The 21,156-nt window shown below is 42.3% G+C and overlaps 1 protein-coding gene across 2 annotated transcripts in view; it reads right to left on the reverse strand.

Annotated features, from left to right (window-relative positions):
- Positions 1-21,156, reverse strand: part of TUSC3 (tumor suppressor candidate 3) — a 1,343,405-nt gene that overhangs the window by 462 nt on the left and 1,321,787 nt on the right. The window lies entirely within an intron of this gene.

A 21,156-nucleotide genomic window follows, 5' to 3' on the forward strand; every position in this document is an offset into this window, starting at 1 on the left:
AGAATTTTAAATCTCATTGATATATGCTCTCATAATCAAAAGCACACAACATTTTGAGTGGATCACCAGAAGTGACAGTTAAATATTTACGTAGCCTCAACTGTTCTCTAGTTTTCATTCTTCCAAGTGTATTGAAAGATATGTTATGGTAATATTTCTGCAGCAAAGCCCCAATTTATTTAACAGACTTAATAGCTGCCATTTCTCTTCTTACACTGGCTTCGCGAGTGTTAATAATTTGCTGGTGATGTATTCCTTTGTATACTTGCAATTTTCTTAAATGCGAAATTACGCCTAACCAGCCCTTTTTGCAAATAGTCATATTTGTACTGCTGCTGGGAGCTGCCTCCATTTATTGGGTGATCCAGTGTCTTTAGCATTTGCACTCTAGGGGCCCGATTCATGGAATGGTGCAGAAATGGCACAAGCTCTGCACAGTGAGAAAGACTATGCGCGAGCCGTGGCGCAGAAAATTAATTGCGCGCCATGCGTATTCATGGATTTTAAGACACATTACTAGCCGTTGCACAAGTAACAGTAAGCTGCGTGAGGTAATGCTCACAACACGCCCCCACGCACACCAAAAAGTAAGCTAAACGACTAACACGGCGCAAGCCTCTGCGCCACCCCTGGCAAAGCATCCAACACCCCAGCAATATTGCACGCCTCACCTTGCAGGCCCAGGCCACACCCCAGTGAAATCGCGCATCTCACCTCGCAATCCCAGGCCGCACCCCAGAGAAATTGCATGCCTCACCTCGCAATCCCAGGCCGCACCCCAGAGAAAACGTGTGCCCTCCCTCGCAAGCACAGGTCGCACCCCAGCAAAATCGCACGTCTCACCTCGCAATCCCAGGCCACACCCCAGCAAAATTGCGTGCCTCACCTCGAAATCCCAGGCCGCATCCCAGAGAAAACGCGTGCCTGTTAGGCAGAATCACATGCAGTACCCTTATGGAACACTACATGCAATTAAGACTACATGTGTCAGTACAATTTCACCTTTGGTACAAGCCTGTACTACACAGTATTGTGGTAGGGATGGCTGAGCAGCCAGACTTATCTCAAGAGTAAAGTGAGCAGTAGAACAAGTTACAAAAAGGACCAACAAATACAGTGATTCAAACAAACACTTACTCAAGATCTCTTGGTAAAAGAATATACATGTATTTACACAGTCAGTTTGAAAACATAACACTAGCAAGAGCAGCTCAAATCATATACTAATATACTACAAATACACAACCAATAAGTTACTGAACAAGTTCAACTCCCCTGAAGTGGGAGCAAAATGGCACTTCAGTTACTTTAAAAAAGGTAAAAAGACACGGTTATAAGAATCAACAGCACAAATACTTTCATAGGCAGGGCAAAGGGTTTCAGTTAACTACAACCAGCAATTCAGTTCATAACCCTGGGCCAAAGTCAATGGTTCAGAGTCTTTGTATAGGATAGCACAGTTCTGCTAGTAAAGGGTTAAGTGTTTGACAGGGATCTTAGAAGAATTTGGTCAGACGAACATGATATTCTCACTGTTTACCTGTTAAAAGCAGAAGTTACAGGACGTCAGATCATCCCACATAAAGGAGGAGGTCAACAAGCTGCTTGATCTCGGGGTAGTTTTCATTCTTCCAAGTGTATTGAAAGATATGCTATTGTAATATTTCTGCAGCAAAGCCCCAATTTATTTAACAGACTTAAAAGTCCCTGGTCTAGTCCAGTTGTTCTAATACCAAAGGCAGGATCCAAGGAGTTGAGATTGTATGTGGACTATAGAGCTCTTAATGCAGTCACCAAGACTGATGTCCACCCTTTACCCAGGACAGATGAACTGGTGGACATACTTGGTTCAGCCAACTACCTCAGTACATTTGATCTCACTTCAGGCTATTGGCAAATAGCACTGACAGACCATGCCAAGGAGAAAACTGCATTCTCAACCCCAGCAGGCCTGCACAAAACAGGTTAGTACATGTGTTGAGAATTCCCTGTTTGTAGTCGGGAGGCATAAGAGTGCTTCTTCTGCATGTGGTAAGGGAAAATAAATTCTTCTCAGTTCTTAGAGTGGTTTGTTGGCCAGGTCCACATAACCTGGCCTTAGACCAGATTATCCCTGACCTCAGGAAACTCCAAAGTTCTTCCTTCTTTACTTTAACGAATTTATAACGTGCAGCTAAGGACCCATAGGCTTAAGGGTACACAGATAAACAGAGACAAAAAACAAACAAAACAAATACAGGCCTATGAACGGATGCCAGCTAAGGATTGAGCAAACATAGCAGAAGATGTATCTTTAAGAAAATAGGAATGTCTTATTTTTTCCTAAAGGCGTCAGTTGACGTTGAGTCTCTCAAATCCAACGGAAGAGCGTTCCAAGCCCTCAGCGCCACATTCACAAAGGACCCTTTCATGGCTTTATTAGTGTTGCACCTGGGCAGCTTCTATTGATGGGAATTTCTTTGATCTGAGGAACCTTGAACTAGATTTCTCAATGAATAAGTTCTGTAGCTACGTTGGCATCATTCCTGTACATCATTTGTGAGTGATAAACAGCAGGCAATACAATCATCTAGATTCAACAGGGAGCCAATGCAGGCTACTTCTGGCCTCCAAAACATGATCTCGCCAGCTAAGGCCTGAGACCACTCTAACTGCGCTGTTTTGAATTACCTGTAGGCGGTTGCAATCCAGTTTTGAAATGCCAATCAGGAGGCTATAACAATAATCAATTTTAGAGCCTACAATGGCCAAGGCTATGGTTTCCACGTTCGTCTGAGTAATGTATGGTCAAAGATGGACTAACAATTGTATGTATTAAGCAGAGGATGACACCAACCCGCTCACCTGTGCCTTCATAATAAGGTACTGATCAAGTGTGATGCCTAGGGTCTTAACATTCTTTTTGTGGCAATTTTACATTCTGCTATGGAAAAACAGTCATAAGTAGATTCTAGTTACCAACTTTTATGAGCTCTGTCTTATCTTTGTTTAATGCTATACCATTCTGTAACATCCGATTTTGAATAAGATCATACACCTTATTATTAAGGATTTCATCATGTTCATATTGTCCTATTAAAGGGGTTACACATTGAGTGTCATCTGCGTAATTTGTAAAAGCCACATCATTCTGTTGCAATAAATCAAAGAAAGGGACTGTGAAAATGTTATAAAGGGAGAGGAATACACAAGCACCCTGAGGGACAAAGTAACCCGCAATGCCTCAGCCTCTCCGCAATAGAGACTGCACTGCCTATTACTCAGAAACGACGAGATCCACAAAGCTGTATCGTTCGAGAAGTTGGCAACATCCCGCAACCTGGTGATAAGAATGGAATGGTCAACCAGGTCGAAGGCTGCAGATAAATCTATTAACTTAAGAAGATAGTCCTGTCTGTTTTCCATATCAGCAAGTAGCTTAGACTTCAACTCCAGAAGAGCTGTCTTGGTCCCATGACCTTGTCTAAAACCAGACTGATATTCATTAAGAATTGGGTATTTATTTAGGTGGGCCGAGATGTGGATATAGGCCATGCGATCTAAGATCTTTAGAAGAAAGGGAGTATTTGTGATGGGTCGATAATTTAGAGGCATTTTAGGACATAATCCTATTTTTTTCAGAATGGGGGTGATCAAAGCCTTTTTTTTAATATCCCTAATGGATACCTAGCTGACTCTTGTTGGTTTGGGCTAGGTTTCTCCTCTGACTTAGAGGGGATATTTGGGAGGCATAGTGCTTGAGTGTTTGGAGTCCCAAAATATGTGGGGTGATGTGACCTTGGAATATAACTGTTCAGAATGTAGCCGGATTAGAAGATTTATGGATATCATGCCCACGTCCATGTGATGATGGCCAGGTGATTGCTTCTTGAAGTACATCTTATTACCGCATTTGAAGAACAGCATAGAGTAGCATTGTCCTTTTTCAGACAGTTTCCTGTTTTGGACGGGTGACAATGAGACCATGGCTGACTATTGGTAGTAAAACTTGTCTTTGCAATTTGCAAGGGAGAGGTGGATAATAATGATGTTTGTTTGCCAAAAGACACCACGTGACCTAGACGGAGCATACATAATTTCTTGAATAGCATAACTTCTCTGGTAAAAGAAAGGAGGAAAGGATAAAAGGAAATTGCAGATGGGTGGTCCTTTAAAGTGGATTAATATGTTCACCGTTTAGGAAAAAGTGACCATAATGGAAGGATCCAGATAAGGTGATAGACCTTGAACCTACATTTAAGCACTATCGTATACAGTGGTCACAGGGTCAGGGTCTCAATGCTACCTTAACTGGCTGACAAAGCATCCATGTCATTAGAGGCCATGACACCCATGGACCTAGTTGAAAAAAAGGCTTTTATCAGTGAGAAACCATGTAATCAGGACCAAACCTTTCCTTAAGGATGATCATGCGAAAAGACGTTGAAGACTTGTATACAGTGATACATGAGGAATAACACTGCACAGAGAACTCAACCAAGATGAAGCATCAGGTGTATCTGCGGTTTGATGTAGGGATGAACACAATCTGTGCCCCACACATGGCAGGATGAGTGGGAAGGAGGACTATCTATATCTCAGGGGCAACACATTTGTCTTGGAAGCAAGATGACGCAGTGCAACACAGGTTTGAACCCCGATCTCGCGCTTAGAAACCACTCGCTGGTATTAAGCGTGTTTTAAATGAACAATAAATAAATAAGATGGGTTCACAGTTTTCAAACAAATGCCATTTTTAGTACAGTTATACCCCAATATTCCTTTGGCTATAAACTGGACAAAATGGATTGAAGGCTTTTCGTTACTTAAAATATACCTACCGAATCAAGTGACAAAGACAGGAAACCAATCTAAATATCTCCCTGAAAATCCATGCTCTTCAAGTCATCAAGACATCCATCAGAAAAAGCAGGGACACCACAGCATATTTGAGATCTTTAAGAAGTATACACTCTCACTCACATCAGGGGAGAGTACGTTTGTGTAGAATTCTTGTCTACACCATTCAAGAAAGCATCCAGGCGAGTCAGGAGAAGACCAATTTTGTTTTATGAGGTTTTCAGCGCAGCATTAATAGAGCCATGGTTTATTCAGGTAGTTATCAATGACACATTATTGACTTTAAATCCATTCCTCAAACCCCTCACTGCACCCTTAACCCCTCTCCACAGAAGTAAGATCAAAGGATGTCTCTAGAAATGAGGAGTTAGGCATTGTTTATTAAGAGGAAATTCTGTTCTCTGCTGTGGACTGAAATGGGAAGTGAATTTTACTCTAGCATTTACCTGGTACAGAAGGAGTCCAATCAGTCACAAACATTAAGGGCCTGATTCATGACAGTGTTTTATGATGGTGCAATTCCAAAGGAAAACGTTCCATGAATCGGATCCTACGAATTTGAAACAGTATAACCCACTTCAAAATAGAAACCATTCATCAGTTCATTCCCCTGGTCAATAGCATGAGTTTATAAGTCATTGGATTTACAATACAGCTGGCCTCTTGTTCTTGTGAATATTAATTGCAGGATTTATCCGGGTTGAGTGGTGCTTGAAAGACAGTCATGTGCCTTAGGAAGCCATGCTTTGCACCTCTAATAGCAGTTTTGCTGCTAAATTGCATAAAGGTTCAGCCATGATTTCAAAATCATCATAGAAATGTTTCCTCAGCATAGCAGAACGCATTTGACATACACCAACATTATATATTTCTTTAAACCTGCAGCAAGCTGGCGAAACAAACACATTTCCCAATGAGAAAGATATAGGAGATATAGGAGTACATAGAAGATCACTTTAGGGCGGATAATGTGACTGCCTTTGTTGCCTCAGGCCAGTATCAACAAGTTGAGAACAATAATTGGAATCACTCCTTTGCTGCTAGGAGGCCTCTACAAGGAAATTGATGTTTGTGTATGAGCTATGGCGGTTTCAGCGTTGCCGATCTAAAAGGCACTTTCTTTCTAAAGACATTGATATCAGAACTGCAGGGTAACTTGGATCAGGCTTAAAGGCACATTGATCAATAAAATGTGGTACCCGACTGGACCAATGTGAAATGGAAATCTAAGCTGGTTCCAAGGCACCTGAATAAAGGGTTCAATCTAGCCATGTCTGCTCCAGAGGCATCTACTACTGTTACAATATCTTTGAATCGAGAAATGTGCAAGTCTTAAAAGAAAGAGTCTCTTCAAGTAAAGGAAGTTAGACACAATCCAGAGAGCCCTACAGTACTTTATAATTAAACTAAAACTAACAGCCGTCAGTTTGAAAGGCCAGTAATATGACCAAAACATACCTGAACAAACAAGTGGACCAAAGAGTTATTCCTGGGATTACCTCAATAAATCTGAGGGAGGCAGAGAACAAGCTTGTGTTTCTGATTACATGACATGATCTTAGAATGAAGGACCTAGCAGCAGACTCCCTTAACTGGGTCTTTGCATCATCCATTTTACTTATCCATGTTGCGCTATGAAGCACATTTTAAAACTATTCAGAGGGACCAAATATGGAATTAATTGCACCCTAGAACACAGCCATTCTTCTGTGTGTTTGCTGAAGTGATCCAGAACATGATACCTGGGGAGCAGATAATCTCTCTCAGCAGTGGACTAGTTTATGTGATGAATTCACATTAGTACACGCATTTTTAGTCACATAGGGGCTCTAAGGACTAGGGATGCTAGGTGACGATAGACCTGGAGGCAGCATATGGGGGGTGTTCCATAGAGTCCTTCACTTCATCCAGCTCTTCTTGTTTAATGGTGAGAAGGAAAATGCGTCCAAGCGCCTCTCTCTTTGCACGAGCCCCTTTTTAGGTCAAAGGGTATTTCAACAGTACATGAGCTGAAATTCCCATTAGGGAAGACAAACGCATCAAATTTCCTAAACACACACACACACAGGAGTAGTGGCTACTGCCAAAGACTGCACTTTTTCACTAGAAAAGCAAAACCATTCTCTTTGTGTATTACGCCATCCTGCTGCCAGGTCTATGTACCTCACTATCATATCAGGGACACTCACAGCAGAGCTGGCCTGTACACCCAGATCCATGCTACAGACATGCTCATCCATTTTGGCCTTTACGACAGACTTCAAAATGATGGATTGGCGTCCTAGGTCCTTGTACACCACTGACCAATGATTAACAGCTACTAACCTCAGGGAAAAAAATAAGTTACAGCCAAGCAACTTTAACAGCCAAGTGAAAACACATAGTAAATCTGGCACACAGATGGAATAACTCTTTGATTCCCAGGCCATCGAAAAGCTATGGAATATGAAATTAGTGCTTTTATGAATAATCATGAATATTAAAAAAGAGGTAAGTATTAGGCAGTGAGTAGCACTGACCAGTATACAGACACAGCTTGAGGTTGTGAACAAGAGGGGTACAATCCGAGGAGCAGACAACTGGGAAAGTGAATGCATAACAAAGTTCCCTTGTACACTTTCCCTTGCCCCTTGGTAGTCCCTATAGGAGGGTCTGGTCTAGGAACTGTGACGAATCCTTGGATGTCGTTACTTATCTCCGAGGGGGAAGCCCTTCCCATGCGGCCAGGGAGGTGAGGCTGTCCCCGATAGTCCCCCCCTGGGGGTGGTACTCAGCGGAAGGATCTCATAGGGAGGGACCCCCTCCTCTGGGACTAGGAATGACTATCCAGGACGAACACAGATAATTCCAATTATTCTCCCTCACCTAACCCTCATTTACCTTGCCATCCCATATACATGTGTCATGCACGTAGCAGTAGCAGTATTGAGATGAAGAAGAGTCAGTTCCACCTACAAGAAAGCTCTCAGGGAAATACTGGGATGAGGAGGAGGTGCAGAGGTATGATGAGCGCTCTTCAAAACACTGTTGGACAGTCTACTGTTTCAAGAGTTCTGATTGGCCAAAGCCAATACAAAATAGAAGGGGGGAAACCAATCAGAGTCAGACCCTTTCAGGAGGATCCGCGAGTATGGAGAAGAGGTTTCCCTAACCGGTATGCAGTACCATGGCCGAGCAGAGAGCTGGAAGAGCGTAAGCCCGACAGAGTAGAGCCATCGGACTGCATGATTGTGGAGAGACTCCCCACATGCCTAGCACCAAAATCTGCGGAGCAGCCGCAGTCGTCATGCAAGCAGAGAGAGAGCACAAGAAGCTAAGTGGAGCAACGGAAGTGCTAGTAACCGGCAAATGAGACCCGACAGAGACCCATAAAACACTAAGGCCGCTGAGGGAAGAGAAGCCTGGAAACCAGGGTCGGGAACCCATACATACATTTCGAGACTGCCTAAAGTAATCTTAGACACAATAGTACCATACAGGGTAGTGAACCAGGTCTATCACCAACAAGATATAAAGAGGAAAGAAGGATCTTGGACGTGCAAAGGAAGAAAAAGGTCATCGCAAGCACTCTTCCTCATCACAGTACCTGACAAGGAAGTAAACCAGGTCTGCTAACACAGGTCTGGGACCCGCACCCAAAATAAGAACCCTGAGAAGAGCCTGGGGAGCGAGTCACTCCCCCGTCCTTTGTGAACTATGGTAAAGAGACTGAGAAGGGAGCAGCGAAGGGAGTCATTCCCTCTACTACAGTGAAACTTTAAGCCAAGAGAGACCAGTGTACAGAAGCCAAACCCCATAGTGTGGTGTACCATGAAGCCAAGAAAGCTCAGGGGAAGGAAGCCATGCCGCCTGTCGTTGTGTACTGTGAAACTAAGAAAGATCAGGGGAAGAAAGCCATACCCTCTGGTGTTGTGTACCGTGAAGCCAAGAGAGATCAGGGTAAGGAATGCATATCCCCTGGTGTTGTGTACCATGACGCCAAGCAGTAGGAGGCCTGGGGAAGGGAGCTATTCCCCTAGCACTGTGAAAGTACTGCAAATAAGATACTTGGAGAAGAGAGACATTTGCCAGGACCCAACAGTGAAGAACACTATGGGTAATAAGGAATGTTTGAGTTGGAACTACAGCATCAAAAGATGGAATATATCTTGGAAAGGAATGGATATCTGGGGGAAGGATGTCTTCTCCAGAAGAAGGGAGCCATTCTTCTGGACCAAGAAGATCCACTACCTCTTTAGTATTAGTTACAAGTGTGAAAGACAGAGATAGGCATTTTGAAACATGACAGTGGACTTCATTTACTTGGATATTCTGACCAAATCCTTAGTTCCTTGGTTGAGACAGGAAATCCACTTAGAGTTAGGGAGGGATAGATTACCAATTTATTTGGATTAAATAAATGGTTATGCCAACAATCTTGACACCTGTATGTCAGTCTCCTCCTTCTCCACCCTTATAGGACACATTAAGAAAATGCCTCTTAATACTACATGAAAGACACATTTAAGAAACATATGGACAACTAGATCTCAGACTCTGGCGGAGGCCACCTTGAAAGAGATATCTAGGAGTTTACCGAGGGCTAGGTATGATACACCAGGAAAGACCAGTTTGAAAGCGAGAAATAAAAGCATACTGAAGGCTATATCTCAGATAATGGGAAAGTACAGCTAAATAGAGAAACGTGAAGAGCTTCTCCTAGAAACGTTTGCCCTGGAGGGAAGCGCTTGACAGTTTGGAAAAACAAGAAGCAAGGCGGAAGAAATACTTGCTGGATAGAGTACCCAGAAGGGCAACCCATGAATTGAGGAGAATAATATCTATGCCTGACACGCACCCTAATCAAGGGGGTGGAGAAGGGGATCATGACTGGTAGGAGCTCGGTCAAGAAACTAGCTGGGCGCTAAATAAATGAGACTGGAATATTGTCAATTGGCATAATGGCTGCTATAACCCTGAGACTCAGAGTTCAACAAGTGAAACATGCCCAATTTCCTGAAAGTGAAACTGTTGAGGTATTTAGTTGAGGACCCTGGAACAGACCAATAGCTCCATAGTTAGGATCCTGAGATTCATTGAGGTAACCTATTCCGACACCTATATGGTAGTAGACTTATTGTTTGCTGCTACAGAACACACAGACCTTATCCACAACCATTGGTGCAGAACTTGGCTATTGACTGTGTTCTGTTGTTCCTTCCTCATACTACCTTCTTTATGCCTTCTCCCAAACGTCAGATGGGAGGGTGTACATGTGATCTTGGTTACTCTATGTTAGTTAAGAATGTTGTGCTTCTTTCTGCTGAGGGTTATCTCACTGGCCCTGATATTGTTTCTGATGGAGTTGATGACAGCCTTGAGGTGTGTTGGTGCTTCAGTGTGTCCTCACTCTAATCATAATTCACATGCTGGAGAAGGTTAGACTTTTCAATTGAGGGGGCCAACATATGGTAGTCCTACATCATGCATTGAATATGGGCATCTATGCATCACTACGTGCCTTTTAAATTGTGGTGTGCTTGTTGGAGGAAATGGAGAAGTGAGAGGCAACACAATGTTTGCTTGCTTTAGTCACATGTTGCGTTTTTCTTCAATTGCTACAAACAGGTAGGCCTTTAAAATACAGGTAGTCTCCTTCTCGCTAGAGAGACTGCTACCGATAAATGATGGCAATTTTCTCCACAAAGTATGAATCAATATTGGAACTGCATAGGCGAAAATGTTCTGAAGGCCCATGGATTGGGAAAAGCTGAAAAACTGTTAAAAAAAAGAACGTCCTACTTTTATTTGGAAAATGGTACCTTAGTACATTAAGACAATCTACGGTTCATAACACCACAAATAGGAAATGAGTCTGTGTAATGCAAAGCAGCATCACATTTTATCCATAATGCTACTATTCCCTACAAACAACAGAGCAACATTACAAAAACAGGATGAGGACCAGCGCCAGTTTCTGCACACTGTTTCAGAAATGGGACAAATCATAAAATAAAAACGAACGACAGTTCTTACATTCCCTGGAACACTTTGTTAAGTTATCAAGAGAGCTCAATGTATTCACCTGCAATTTCATGAACCACAATGTTGATATTTGTTTTCAAATGAAGCATTACAGTAAAAGAAAACGTTAATTTCATATAGCGCTGCCATGGGATTTCAAATGAAGCATTTTATTGTATCAGTACATTTCATTCAGAATATTTAAAACAATATTAACTAAAAAAGTGATGTATTTATAAATGCAAACAGAAGCTGATCGTAAATGTTATAGTTATATTTAAGATGTTAAAACAGGGCATGCATTATTGTTTAAATATATAAGGCCAGATTGGTTTTCTAACATGGTTTTGCCAATGCCAATTTTTGTGGGAACATGACAAATTGATTTTTCTGTTTAGACCTGCATATATTATGATGAGGGTTAGGTGGGGGGTTAAATTCCAAGTAGACTAGCTTGGCCATCTGGAGATAAACAGATTCATTTATCTTGCACCAAAGAAACCCAATACAATCACTATAACAAAGACCCACCTGTTGAAGGCCTCCAATTAATGAGACCCCTCCAACCACATGGGCCCTTCTCAAAAGATTCACTCTCAGAAAGTACACCTAAAAATTCCAAATAGGCATTGTGACGAATCGCAGGAATCTGTCCCTTCTCCCCAATGGGCAGCCTCCCTTGTGAGGCTAGGGAAGTGAGCCCGCCCCGCAATACCTTCCCTAGGGATAGAGGCAAGCGGGACCTCACTGGGAGAGATTCCCCCTGTGGGGCACAAGGACTCCTGTCCCTGTGAAGAAATTCCTAAAGAGTCTTCTAATTGTACCTCTTTAACCATATCCGACAAGGACTTGTACGAAGAAGGAATACATAAATGTTATTGTGAAACAAACTATGACTATCCCTTTAAATGGAGACATGCCTTTAACTAAGATGAGGATGATGAATAACGAATATGAAGACCTTCAAGAGGTGGAGAGAGAGCCGGAGAGATGAAGGTATGCCGGGGAAGGCCCACAGAGACATCACCTCTGCAAGGGAAGGAGACTGGGAACTCTGATAAGCCTGTGAGTGACAACCCAGCTGTCAAGCCAGAGGCGAGGTGGTGGACGCATGGCATCCTGTGAGCTGTAGGGAAAGAGGAGTAGTATTCCATGGCGTGGCCACAGAGAGCCAGTGGTGGATCAGTGGGCCGAGCAATTCTGCTGAGACCGCTACGCGGCTGAGATCACACAACAAACCGATACCTGGGATACTGAAAAGCCATCTGGAAGGAAGATACAGAGAGCAAGAGGTTAGAAGAGGAAATGGGGTCAGGCGAGCAAAAGAGAAAAGCCAAGCTGAAGGAAACAGAAACCTGGTGATGTTATCCCCGAGAGAATCCAGTAACGGGGTAAACAGGAGTCCATGGGGAGGAGATGGACAATCATTATGTGAACTTTTATACTCGGCCCAGTCAATATAAGGAGAATACACCAGTGAGAAGAAGAGAAGTGAACATAAATCATATGAACATTCTAACGCGTCCCAGTCAATATAATTCGAATCTATCAGTGGAATATGAATGAAAATCATTATGAGAATGTTGACATTCATCCAAGATAAGACAACAGGAAATAGACTGGTGGAATAGAGGAGAAGAAGAAAATTGTTAGAGTATTCATACTCGTCACAGCCATGATAACGAGAACACTATAGTGAGGACCAGAGAAGTAAAAGGGAATCATTATGAAAGTGTTCTGTAATAATGCTACTTTCAGGCTTCTTCTTAGGCTACTTAGGCTTTATTATTAACTTCTTAAGTTACAGTTTATATTAAGACATACATAAAAACACTGGCAGCCCATCACCCAGGCAGGGTGATGCCTGAGTGTGTAACCTTCCTGTAAACCTTCTCACATCAACATTTCACATGACATCACCAGCCTACAGCAAACACAGACAAGCACTATGCAACACATCTCCTTCCCTTACTAACACACACATCACAACACAACACATCTATCCTACACACGGGATCACACAAGAAACATGAGGTTACAAATGGTGCACCTTTTTATGGAGAAGTGCAACTCAACAAATATTTCAACCACACTCCTTCCATACTAATCATGGAGGCGCTAACTCCCATAAACTCTTGTGGCTATTCAACCACTCTCACATTTCCTGCTAATACTGGAAGCACGTAACACCCAGACCATCGTGGAACTCAACCACACTCATACTAGTACCAGAGGCGCAACCTCCTAGAGAACCTTGTGGCTATTCAACCACAAACAGTACATACATTGGGCGCTACCCACTCCCGACCTCTTCGACTCACACAAAAACACCTATTACTCCATGTGCACCCATTACACTTATCCTAAATGTCAGTCAAATACATTTTTTACATTGCAACATCCTATATGCAAACTCAAAACTCTAAAACTATTTTCCCTTAATGCAGGTATTAAGAACCCTCTATCGAATTCCTAATTGTCCATGTTGCAATGAGCAACCTAATACTGTAACATACAGTAACTCCTAACATGCAACCTACTTGCAGCTATGCACTCTCACGTGCATGCTATAAAATCCTAAAGTCCATAGCCTATCTTTGGCTCTAACCTGCAATTTCCTCAAACTTGGTTATATCTAGCTTCAAGCATAACCAATCTCATGTACATATCACTGTTCATTCCAGACCAACTAAATATGTTTACCGTATACCACACTAGCTGCTAAAAGTCCATGGGTGCTCTGCACGCCTAACCTGTAAATCCTCAAAACGTTACTTCTAGATAACCGCTTGTCATCCACACCGGTAACGCACACCATACCATTATCATACTCACAGAACACCCATACTTATATTACATTTTGGCACTCCTTTTCCAACAATACTATTTCTCAGATATGTAAACCCTTCACAATTACATCATATGCCAACTCATCCATATCCACATTAGAAGGAAAGAAATGCACCCTTGGTACAGAATACGCCATCTCCATATCTGCATTCGATGTGCTGTCACTATTTTCATGTAACCAACGAAAACAGTACCTTCATGTCCTACTGTCCTTCGGTAGGGAGAGTCTATAATTCCCATGACTGCGTTGTAGTCCCACACGCAGCACTTCCATGCTTTGTGCCGCTCCTGCGTCACATCCCACACGCAATACTTCCTTTATGCCAATCCCCAGGACGCACTCACAACGGCTCGTCTTTACGTACCAATCCTTTTCTTCACTGCATCAAAGAAACAAACAGCACCGCACACGCTGGCGCTCTCAGCGTGATCATCATAACTTCCTGATCATTTGATCACATAACGGCACGTTTTCGGGGTCCTCTACTCAAAAGTCTCTCTGTTGCTCACTTATTACACGCTATGCTGGCCGCCTCTCACACCAGAACGTTCGGAGCACAGCGCTTCACAGCTTCGCCATCTCCTCAGAGGCATACATGACAACATGTGTCATGGAACAGCAGCGGAGCTTGGCTGAGCTCCAGCTAACCAACGGTCAATAGATAACCCAGCTGCAGCAGGGTACATCACAACGCATTCTTCCCGCATATATGCTGCAAAATGCTTTCACAAACCACCGGTTTTCCTGTATTTTAAATCCAGCAAGTTCCTTATCGGCAAAGCATCTGCTTTACCGCTCCTTTGAAGCTTCCCTTGCAAATGTACTCGGCATCATTTAAGGCTCTGCTAACTGTGGTTACCTCTTCAGCTGTCTCCTGTCCCACTAGCATAGGGGAGCTTCTCCGTCCGGTTATGGGAACAGCTTCTTTCTCCAGCCCCCCTGGCCGCTGCTTTCCTTCACGTTATGGGCAAATCTTCCTTCTCCAGGGCCTGGACAGTGCTCCCTTCTCCATCTCATGGGCAGCTTATCCCTCCTGTCATGGGGCTCTCATCCTCCCCCTTTGGTGCCCTGGGTGATGGGTCTTACTTTTCTTGGGGGCAGTGTTGCCTTTCTCCTTCTTCCTGCGCCCCCCGCAGCAGGTTGACCAGATTGTTGCCAATCTCGTCTCGTCCCATCCTCGTTGCCAATGTAATAATACTACTTCCAGGCTTTGTTTTATGTTACTTAGGATTTATTATCAACTTCTTAAGTTACAGTTTACATTAAGACATATGGACATAAAAACACTGCCAGCTCATCACCCAGTTAGGAGAGCTCTAACTGCCTGAGTGTGCAACCTTCCTGTAAACATTCTCAGATTCAAACATCAACATTCCACATGACATCAGCAGCCTACAGAAAACACAGACAAGCACTATACAACATGTTCCAACGCATATCAGTAAAGACATTGAGAGTATAATCCAGAGAGACAAAGAATTTGAGGATAATCATAATAAGAGTAATCATACTTGTTGCAGTCAAAGTAAGGAACACATCATCATTCAAGGGAAGGAATATGTGAGAGAAGGTGCTGAGAGCAAGGATAAGGAAACCTATATCTTAAAGTATTTATAACCTAAAATGGCCAGAAGCCATGAATCGAATAAAAGAGAAAGAAATCTCAAAAGAGAATCACAGAAATGTTGCATAAGCCTACCCTGGGAAAAGGGAAGAATACATATTGGAAATAGAATTAAAGAAGAAAGTAATCAATAAATAAGAGACACAGACAAAGTAAAAGATATCAGTACTCAAACAAGGAAGCCACATGTTGAGAAGAAAAAAAGATTAATGAAGTGCTAAAAGAACTCTGAGCTACTTAAAGAAGTCACAAAGAACTAGTTGACGATTAGTTATTGAATATAACTTTGCGAGGAGCAAGAACCCAGGAGAAGTGAGTCATTCTCCTGTCTTTAGTTGTTAAGATAGTGGTAGGTTCAGAAAGGGCTAGTTTGGGTCACTGGACAGATTCTTTTAAGACATTCACTGACGATCACCTTAGTTACTTGGTTAGGTAGGGAATATCCCATAAAAGTAGGGAAAGCTAGGTATTAACACACTATGAAATGCAAGAGTCTGTGTCCTTCTGACCCACCACAGCATTAACTGCAGTTCTCTCAATTGATCCCATGACGTGGGGCTCTGCTTTCCAGGCCATGCCTTCCAAAGGCTGGAAATGCACTTAAGGTCTAACCTTTTAACATTAGCTCTCCCCATAAACTTAATAAGCTGCGTTTCTAATGGAGGCCCATCAGCCAACCCGATTAATAACTGCCTGAAGATTATATAAAGAGGACTCGGAGCTCCTCACGTGGTATTGTGCTGACATAAACAAGAATTAAAATGGACCATTTGAATCAGCACTCTAGAGTATAAAATAATGATTCTACCATAACATCCCAACCATGAGGTTTAAAAATAATAAGGAAAGGATGTTTGAAACCATGAGATTCTTCTCTACAAAATGAGACCCAGCTAAATATTGTGATACATGTCATATTTCATTGCACATACTCGTGTCTAGTGTCTGAATTCATGAGGATTGTAGGAATCTTGAAATACATATTTCATCAATGTTTCATGTTGCTATGAGATATGAGATAAAGTATGATTGGGACTCCAAGGTGTACAGTCCCACCCAGTCAAGGTGCAGAGGAATTATCAACCTATTAAAATTAAGGGCAATCGTTGGATCTGTCAGCTTGTTGAGCAAACCAATGGGAAGACTCGACAAAATAAAAAAGTGTGATGGTACGTTGACAGTGTGGGTATATTACCCATTATATAAGCAGACACACACAATTAGGAGAGCTCTGGGCTTGTGAATGCTTCCAAAAAGGGGACATTGATGAGCGTCGAGTTGGATATTAGCTGAAGGTGATTGGGCTTTATCCATGAGGAAGCCTGAAGCATATTTTACCAGAGGCAGAAATTTCCTACAGGAGGGAAAAATAGACCAGGAGGGTCCTAGTTGACTTGGATTTTCCTGGAAACTCTCGAGGGTCCTTTTTGGTTCTGTGCCTTAAACAGTTATTCAAAGGTGAGCATAAACATTCCCTAATGTGATAAGAGACAGATCATCTAGAACTATTTTCTGCTAAGTCACTTGAGTGGGTAGACTGGGATCGATTGTCACTAGGTGGGGGGCTACTTCCAAAGATAATGCTTTAATAGTTTAGTGTGAAAAAGCAATATTGTTTTCAAGTGAAGTCTGACTTAGTGAAGAACAATAATAACAAACCCAAATATCTTAACGTGTGGTAAAGGCTGTGCACATGCTTGCATTGTGATCCTCCTAGAACTTTGCACTTTTTCTTTGAAGGTTTTGAAAATGGTTCTGCCGTGGACACTAGAAAGGCACAAAGAACATTCAATTAAGGCATTTAGGCAACACTGGGGCAGCCTAGATCATTTGGATTCTGAGATGAGAAAACAAAACACATGGAATCTTGTTGAATTCACAGCAAGTTAAGTGTTTGCGCCTCTCTGGCATCCAATCTACCTGTGGTATTAAAATTATTGCACATTTCTTCCATTTAGGCATTACAAAACATTCTTCTAAATGATGAGTCAGACAAGTTGCATTTCTTGTGGTATTAGTGCCCAGTATTAGTTTACTGGATCTCTGATTGATCTTCCTCCTTGAGTTAGGATGACACTTGGTCCAATGATTCCAATTCCAGGTCCACGTTTCTTGCCAGGATTTGCTCTTTTCACTTCAACTAAGGTGTAGTTATTAGTCCTTTGTGTATCATAATGACTCTAATGAGACAGTTTACCTTGTATTTGTATCTATTTTTTTAACAAAAAATATTCACAACCAAGGAAATACAATACAAAGAGCATGGTTTTGGCTGGAGCAGGCCTATCGTGGTGTGCTTTACATTCCTTTACAAAGTTATGATATAGTAGGTATTGCATTAAACAAGCAGGAGGTGGGACAGGATCAGGAAAGAGTAAATGGGGTCAGCACGGGTTATAGTTTAAATACTTCCGGCAATTACAGTGCTTATAGAATTATACAAATAAGCAATCAAGTGGTAAAAGGTGTTGGGACCATTGAGGGGAGAGGAGAGTTATGATCTAGCATTTGCTGGCTGTCAGGATGCCCATTTCCAGATGTGTACTTTTCCCAGGCTTTCTGAATTTTTGAGGATAAAATAAAACAAGTGTCTCCTTCAGGGGATAGGATTTTGTAATATCCTTTTCAAGTAAGACTCTTCAAAGAAGCACTGAAGACCAAAGTATGAGAGAAGAGAGGTAATTTATTTTTTATATTTAGAAGAGAAGTAGCAGAATTAGTTCAAATGTAGTTCAACAACCAGCAAGAACGTCCTTCTACTTAGATGTTCTCCAAATCAACAGTCCAAGCAAATGCACACAGTGAGAGAAAAGAAATAACATCCTCTTTGTTTACAATGCCACAAAACGAAGCAAAACCTGGAACACAAGCATGAACATTTGCATTTGCACAAAATACATAAAAAAGAAAATGCAAATAATGCTTCCTCTCAAGAACCGTATCATGTCACCTTAAAGAAACCTTGCAAGCAATACCTTCACATAATTCCACTATATAGCCCTGCAGAGCACGAGCAAAGGGCACATGCAATATCCAATAAATAAGTAGAATAAATCAATATGAGCAAGAACTGCATAGCAAAACACACAGGAGCCCCCATGCACCTTGAAACTCCAATAACTATTGTGTAAATTATTACAACTACAAAGTATATTTCTTTAGGTAATAAGTGCCCATTGTAGGGGAGACATGATATCGCAAGCAGAGACAGACACAATGGGTACAATTTGTAAAACCGATGTTTAAATGGTTGGGATTGGAAAAAATCCTATTCTGCCCTATAACTAAAATGGGAGTAGTCTTGACCATCAAATAATAAATAATGCAGTCATAGTGGAGTCTGTCAAATCAAAATGGCCTGTGCTAACAAAAACCTAATGCCTGCCCTATCTCTTGTAGAAAAAGCATGAAAAAAAAATATTTCTAAAAAAGGAAAAATCAGTCTTCAAATGATGATGTGATTGAACCAGCTCTCCTCCCCATGTTAGGCCTCACAGAGTAAGGCGGTCCTTGTAGACAGGATGACGCATTATGGCTCGGTTTTCAACACAATATATACAGTTCAAAAAGCTGTGGATCGAGGCTCACCTGGCCTTCCACGCTCGAGACTTTCTCGTTCTTCCAAAATAATGTCTTATCCAAAACGTTCCAAAAAGATCTCCCTCTGCCAGGATCAGACCTTTCGCTAATCAGTTCTTTTAGTTCTCCCTCTGTCAGACTCCGGTCTCCTACGATAAATTTCAACACAAGTTGCAAGGGGGCTCCCTTCCCCATCCTTTTTTCACTTTGGGTCTCCCTCTGTAGGGCTCGAACCATTCACAATAACTTTTAACACAAACTTAGCTTCGGGTCTTCTTCTGTCAGGCTCTGACCCCTTTCGGATGTCGAAGACGTTCGAATGCGCGTTGCTTCTTTGTCAGACCACTGCAGGACCATTCGATTCAAAGTTCACTGTGTTACTTTCAATCTTCCCTTCTCAAGGAATTAATCATCTTCCTTTTACTTTTACTGTTCATTCACTTTCTCAATTTAAACAAAGTACCTTTCACAGAGACTTTCGTGTGAGTTACTTCCTTTCACCGGATCACTCTGTTACTTAGTATCACTGATTTCCCAGCTGTTCTTTACAACAAAGTTCATTCATGTCTTCCTTTCTTTGCGTCTCATCCACACACGTGCAGCCTTCACCACTTGTGATATGATGTTGCTATTTCATTCAACACACAGGTGGCTTGCCAACTCACCGGCTGTGTGCGTTTCTTGTTGGATTTTTCTGATTTTCGAGTCAAGGTTAGTACCACAGGCTTGACCTTGGCTCCCCAACTCTGCCGTTCCAGCAGGGTTGCTGGCATCCTTGAAACACAATGCAATCTTCACTTGTGGGATCTGGCCTTTTTCACACGTCTTTCACAGCCTGTCAGAGGCAATGACTGCCAATAGGAAAGCATTGGGGTTTTTGGGCCGCTGCTCTCGTCCCTTGGTCTGTTGCTCTGCTCCAGTAGGTGTGCCTTCACCCCGGACGTTCTGCTTGTTCTTGTGTTCCGCCTTGCTCAGAGTTTGTCTTTGGTTTTTGCCTTTTATTTGTGTAAGGTGAGCCAATTGGTATCAGGTGTATGCATTTAGGATTAAGTTTCTGACTTTACCTGACTCGATTAGAGGGACATGGCCAGTACGATGTATGCAAGTCAGGGTTGATATGCTCTGTCATCCTCTTCCTCGGCCCAGTTTCTGTAAAAAGGGGGTGTGGGAGTTGGGATCGCAGAGCATCCTAAAACATAGGATGGGTTTGATAAACAAAATAAGGGTGAATACCGTGACTTGACATCGGTTCTCACCCCCACTCATTGAAAACTCCTCACCCAGGTGATCCTCCCGCAATGGTCCACCCCGAGGAACTGGATCCAAAAGCGATGGCCGTGTCATGGCCACCTGGATGACAAGTCCCCGAAGGACTAGAGGGTGAGATACCCATTGGTTTCCCACATACCCTTCCCTATGCGAGGTGGACAGGTTTGTTCTTCTCCAAAGTCATCTAGTCTGAGGGTGTCGGTGAAGGACAAATGGAGATTCTATACAAGAACTCTTGCATATCGACGGAGGTTTTTTTCTGCTGTGTTGGTAGGGGATGTAAGTTAACCTTAGTGACTTGTGAGTAGCCTATGAACTGGGATCACAAGGTTTTGATACCTACAATGTCTCTATGAGGCTCTGTTTCAACCCATTCCCTTACTGGGGAGGTCTGGGAATAGAAATCAGATTTCCATTGATTTTGTGGTGTAAATTTTCTGGGTGAAAAGGAAGATTCTTGTAAGAAGAGTGGAGAAATCTGTAAAGTCTGTCCCTAAACTAACTTCTTCCGTAAATCCAGGGATAATGGCTGATGATACTAGCCGGGTTTCTCCTCTAATATTATTGTACACCCTTATGCAGTGGTAGATCTCGTTATCTCTGTGTGCACAGGTGACTAACCATGGTGGCATGTTCTAGATCTGTGGAGGTAACTAAATCGGTACTTATGGCTGTTTGTTTACTGCCAAAATCAATGAATGCTTTCACTATTTTGCCATTTACCAGAGCTCTCTCATATATAAACTCAACTGAGGATTGGCATAAGCATATGCTAAAGGTTTCTAGATCATCATCTTGTTCTTCCTACTCCTTTCCTCTTAGGCATCCTATTTCCATAGGCTCCTCATTTTGGTTTTTGGGACAATGTCTGGCCAAATGACCAGTTTCCCTACAAGAAAAGCAGATGGGTGGTGATGGTTTAATCCATCTGGGTTTGTATTGCCTTCGATTTTCCTTAGCCTTAATATTTTTTTTATTTCTACCCTCTTTT

The sequence above is a fragment of the Ambystoma mexicanum genome, chromosome 6q (assembly GCF_040938575.1).
Source record: "Ambystoma mexicanum isolate Mex_15411 chromosome 6q, UKY_AmexF1_1, whole genome shotgun sequence".
In the NCBI taxonomy this organism is placed as follows: domain Eukaryota; kingdom Metazoa; phylum Chordata; class Amphibia; order Caudata; family Ambystomatidae; genus Ambystoma; species Ambystoma mexicanum.